Genomic DNA, 6,000 nt, shown 5'->3' with positions numbered 1-6,000 from the left:
CATATGTAAGCCATCAGGAAGGCTAAAATGGATGTACACATAGACTTAAAATTGGATAATAACCACAGGAAAATAACAAATTTCATTTCCACTGATCACGTTCATTTGCATTTCTATGGACAAAAGTTATGTACGGTAGTATACAATTTAGATTGTAAATTAGCTTAAAGACAATGAAAGGCATAGATAACCTCAAAGGCACTAGACAGGATACCCAACAATATTTTTGTATATTTTAAAACTTCGACAATATTCCTTGACCTATCCTATGAATAAGAAAACTAGCACAGCTACATTGTTGTCTCTTGACCTACATTATCATGTTAGCATATACTATTTCACAATAAAAAATATGAGCTATGGAAAAAAATATGTAAAAACTCCCATCATTTTTTACAAACCACCATGGCCTCCACATTTACTCTGGATTCAGGTTGTCAGTATCGCACTGGTATCAGCTGAGTGTATTCTCTGGCCTGGGGGAAGGAGGATGGGACTGCATGTGGTATTTCTTCCTATCCCTTAGCTCCCCAAAAACAATTCTAGGAGTGATTATCTGGCCCTCCATCTGCTCTCTTCCAAAGACAGTCCTGAAACCATTAACTTTATTTCCTGATCCCTCTAGGGCTTTGCTCTTGATACACAAAACCAAACTTTCACTACTCAAAAAAACCTATCAAAAAGCCCAGTTATTGCAAATCAAAAGCCTTGGCATTCAACATTGTTTTTTTGTGTGTTTTTTTTCTTACTTTTAGTTCAACTTACTATTTGAAAACTGAAGTGAGTAATCCCAACTACTACTTTTTCTTGTCATCTCTGTTACAATACTTATAATGTATCCCAAGACAATGAATACGTCTGTCAGAAAAGGAAGGCATTTATATACAAGGAGGTATAAGACTTTATCTTAAGTGCAAAATTGGATTTAAATGATATATCCCACCTGAAAATCTATAAAAAATACTAGTAGTTGAGACATAAAATCTAAACCAAAAATATTTAGAACATGACCAATAAATTTACAAGATATTGAAACAATTACAGAGGGAATAAACATAATTTTAAAAATCCTGAAATAAAGTCTATGCACTTGTTAATTATTTCAATGAGTATTATATAGACAAATTAGGTCTGATAACATAAAAGGAATAATTTATAGATTCAGATAGATGTCTGCTACATTGCCCTAAAGAGAAAATCATTTGATTCCACTCTGACAAATATGATTTCGAGGCTAGCATTTTTTTCTTTTCAAATGGTTTTTGTTTGGAGACCCTACCTGAATTAACTGTGTTGTTAGTAGACGGATTTGATTCCTAACATCACCTAGCAGATATTACTCACTATGGTGACTGCTGTGATTTACAAAAACTTTTCAGATTTTGAGTTGTCATCATATCTAAGGCAGTTGGGGCAAAATAATTAAGGTAAAACAGGAAGATGGAGTTTACAGTTTGAAGGAAACAACAGCTGTTGGATATCTGGGGAAGGGAATTGAGGACAAAACACAAACTTCTGTTGATCGTACATGCAAGCAAAAGAGATAAATGACTCAGTGAAATGACTCACTTCAGTTTTAAGTAAACTTTGTAGCCGTGGTTCCTCTATTACTGTGTTAAATATTTAAATTTATCTTCAATTATAGCCAAAGACTAGACATCAAAACTGAAATTTTTGTAGCTTTCTGCAGAAAAAACATTAAATACTTATTTCCAAAAATAACTTCGTTAATTGCTTTAGTAAGACATAGACTTGGCAGCACATCCCTTAAAAATAAATATGGCAGAGATCAAATCATCTAATTATTTTAGACAAGCTATAATGTGTTTTAATGTGCCAAAACTTAAAACTGTTGGACACACCCCAGTTTTTTTGGGGGGATTAAGTTATTAAGTTACTTCACTTAATTTTTTTGTTGCTATCAATAGTAGTATTTGTAGGTATTCACATAAGACTTGGAACTGTACACAACATATGATCAAAGAACTCTCAATTTTAAATCGAAAAGAAAAATAAGGCAGTTACGATTAAACACCTTCAAAATGTTTTCATTTTTTAATTTTTGTATTAGCTTTTTTCATTCTTCATTCAACCTTGAAAGCCTCCAAGCAAGAGAAAGAAGAACATAAAAAAAAGATGGGGGGGAAGCTGAAAGAGGAGGAAATAAGAAGGGAAGCAATACAGAAAAGAAGCAGCTGGGTAGTGAATCAATTGGTGTCATTGGTTGTAAGCAATGGAAATTGACTTTAGCTAATTAAGCAAAAAAGGGGAAATTATTGGAAGCATATGAGTAGTCCATAGAATGGTGAGTAAAGCTTAGAATCCAAGACTTGGGAAGGAAAGGAGTGAGGGCAGAAATTAATGGCCACATTCTTCCAGGTGGAATAAATCAGTTCCAATGATTTTCTATCCTTCCATCACTGTTGCTTGGTTACAAATATCAGGGCTAGAGAGTCTGACCAACCTAGTTTGAGTTAGCCTATCCCTTGGATAAAGGAGGTCTGGGTGGATTGTCACCCACCAAGACTGAACCAATTGAGAAAATGTAGAAAGAGGAGTAGAAGACAATGCCAAAAAGAAGTGAGAGTGAGAAACAAATAAATAACAATAAGCCTGAGCAAAAACAATTAGTGAATTCTTTGAACATTACACATCCACTAAATTACAGCAAACTTTTTGAGGCTCTTACTTGTTTTTTGACAGGATAAGCATAAGGAGTTGGGTTGATGAAAATGATCAAAGGATAGGAAGAGGCTAATGTTTCTGAGGAAGTGCATCAGTAAACCATTTTTTCAGAATTTTTGAGAAGTATTATGAATGAAAGATACATGTTGTCATTGAAAATTCTGTGTGGAAATTGATTGATATGTGATGAATACCAGAGTAATTTGTAAAATCAGTCTTAATTATAAATTATTTTTTAAAGGAAAGCACTTCTCTTTTGTTCATTTAAACAGTAATTGAGCTAAATGCCAACAAATTTGAAGTTTTCTAGAACTCTGGTGTTTCTAAAACTCTAATTTTGATAGATCATTTAATATACAGATAAATTATACTGAACATATCTATTCTCTTAAAAAGCTTCTATCAGCATTTTTCATTGCATTATTTACTTATTCACTTTTTTAAGGATCTGGCAAAGGTAAACTCCAGCTCAACCTGGATGAAATTTCCATGCCATTATAATTAGTAGGGTCCAAACTCAAAAGGTTTTATGTTATCTTATAAAAAATACTGAAGTTACGTTAAAATCTATTTCTTTTAACATAGATTTTAAATATTTTAGAAGCAATTCCAAATATTTGTTCCTTTTCCAAAATTTAGCTTCAAACATTTGGATCTTAAAAAGAAAGTTTCATGAACACAGAGCCAGAATAATAATAAGACATGAAACAAAAAGGAAAATTATTTTGAAGGAGCTCATATAACTAATGTTATTTAAATAGGAGCCACTGCAACAAAGGATGTTGGGTATTATAGGCAAGCTAAAGGAATAGAAATTGCAAGTGACTGCCTGGTAATTACTCACTCCTTTTACTTCTAGATATGTAACCTTACTAAGTCACTTAATCACAATGAGCCTCACTTTACTTACCAGTAAAATAGGAATAATAACATTACCTACCTCATATTGTTGTTGTGATTATTAAGTAAGTAAATGTAAGGTGTATATTGCAATGCCTAAGCATTAGATAGTTATTAAAATTACAAGTGTGACAACATGAAAATGATCTATAGTCTGGACCAAAAAAATGAAAATAATGACATTACTCCAGATATGAGATAAAGATATTCCCAACTATGGAACTACAAGGTATGATCAAACAATACGGTGAATGTTTAAATAAAAAATCTTTATCACAGTAAAAGATACATTGCTATTAATCCTCCTCAAAATACTCCCCCTCACTTTAAACACACTTATCCCATCATTCTTGCCACTTTCTGAAGGAGTTCTGAAAGTCCTCTTTTGTGAGTGTCTTTAGTTACGCTGTCATGGCTGCCTTGATGTCCTGAATCATTTTGACTTTGGGGAAGAGCCAGAAGTCGCACAGTGCCAGATCCGGTGAATAAGGTGGATGAGGACACACCATAATGTTTTTCTTTGATAAAAAATTGCCATATACCAGAGCAATGTGTGACACAGAGCATTGTCATGATGGAAGATGATTCATGGCACACTTTAATACACACCTTCTCTCAACCGTAGCTCACATGTGACTGACTGCACCGAACAAGTTGAAACTTGTCACACATTGTTACTAAGGTTCCACACGATGCTTCCTGTATTGAAGATTCCTGCCTTTCCGTTGGATGGCAATCAGCAGCAGCATTCACAGTATTTTGTGATGACAACGGAAAGGCTCTGTGTCACCCATCACTTCTGGTATAAGGCAATGTCTGTCAAATAAAAACATTACGGTGTGTCCTCATCCACCTTATTCACCGGATCTGGCACCGTGCGACTTCTGGTTCTTCCCCAAAGTCAAAACGACCATGAAAGGTAAATGTTTTGAATCGATTCAAGACATTGAGGCAGCCACGACAGCACAAATAAAGACACTCACAAAAGAGGACTTCCAGAACTTCTTCAGAAAGTGGCAAGAACATGGGATAAGTGTGTTCGAAGCGAGGGGAAGTATTTTGAGGGGTATTAATGGCAGTGTATCTTTTACTGTAACAATAAGTTTTTTTAATTTAAACATTCACTACATTTCTTGATCACACCCATATATTTCTTATAAATAGTCAATTAATATTTGTCATTGAGCTTGTATAAAATAAAATCTAAGCATACCAAAGCCTCAGTGTAAACTTCCCATCCAGTTCTCCTAATCTTGAACCTAGCAGATGGTGCTAAAATAAACAATGCTGGCAGGCTTTTCTCTGTGTAGCATGAGCATTTCTATTTAATCATCTAAACATGGTTATATGAATTGCTTCTGATGGGAACCGAAAACCTCTTCATATTCATTCTATCCATGCTCAGCAACTGTGCTGTGCTTTTCTGATAATGAAGTCTGTCTCCATTCTCATTCCTAATTGCTATCTCTTTGAAAACTTTCAGCTTCAAAGGCACTGCAGAGAGTAGCCCCAACACCAAATGCTCTGTTCAAAACCAATAACCACAAATGAGTGTTCTGCCTTGGTGGGAGCTAATTAGCTACTTGGGTGTCAGCTATTTGTTGAACCCTGCATTGCAGGCCCCTTCTATCCATTAGGTACCCTGGGCTCAGTGCCTAGGGCCAATGAACTTGCCAATGACTACAAAAATGTTTGAGACCTGAAAAGAAAAACCAAAGTTAAAGTAATAAACATTTAAATAAATGCCAATTTCTATTCAATTGCTATTTCTATTTAATTGTTTGAGTAAATTTATATGCATAAAAATTTCATTATAGTTGCAAAAACCTGCAGATTAGGATTTTGTATTTCACTACTTTATGTAACTTTCTGACAATTCGCAATGATTGTTAAGAATATCAGCCAATCATAAATTAAATGCATTATTTATAACCAAGTAATTTTAAACTCTATAAAATTTTTTTACAACAAAAATAATCATTTCAATGTGGGGTATGGATGCATTGAAATGCATATGCAATGGTATGGCAAGGTGACTCCAAAGTATAGTGCTTATGAACCACTCCTGTCCCTTCTGGCTTGCAGGCTTTGGGAGTACAAGAATGAGACATCTCCTACCGCCTCTCCCTCCAGCCCCCGCCCCACAAACTGCTACCAAGTCTAAGAAAAGAGACTGACAAAGAAACCTGAAAGGATTCACAACAGAGGTAAATACAGTTCTTGTGGCTGTGCATAAGAATTCGACACACACACACATACACACACACACACACACAAACGCACGCGCGCACACTGGAAGGGGTTGGAGACAGAAAGCACGATCCTCAAGTGACACCTTCGTTGAGCTATCGATCCCAATTTTGAAAAACTAAATTTCAGTCTAGTATGGGAATATTAAATTGATATTGGCATGAA

The sequence above is a fragment of the Rhinolophus ferrumequinum genome, chromosome 4 (genome assembly GCF_004115265.2).
Source record: "Rhinolophus ferrumequinum isolate MPI-CBG mRhiFer1 chromosome 4, mRhiFer1_v1.p, whole genome shotgun sequence".
Taxonomy (NCBI): Eukaryota; Metazoa; Chordata; class Mammalia; order Chiroptera; family Rhinolophidae; genus Rhinolophus; species Rhinolophus ferrumequinum.
This window is presented reverse-complemented; position numbering follows the sequence as displayed.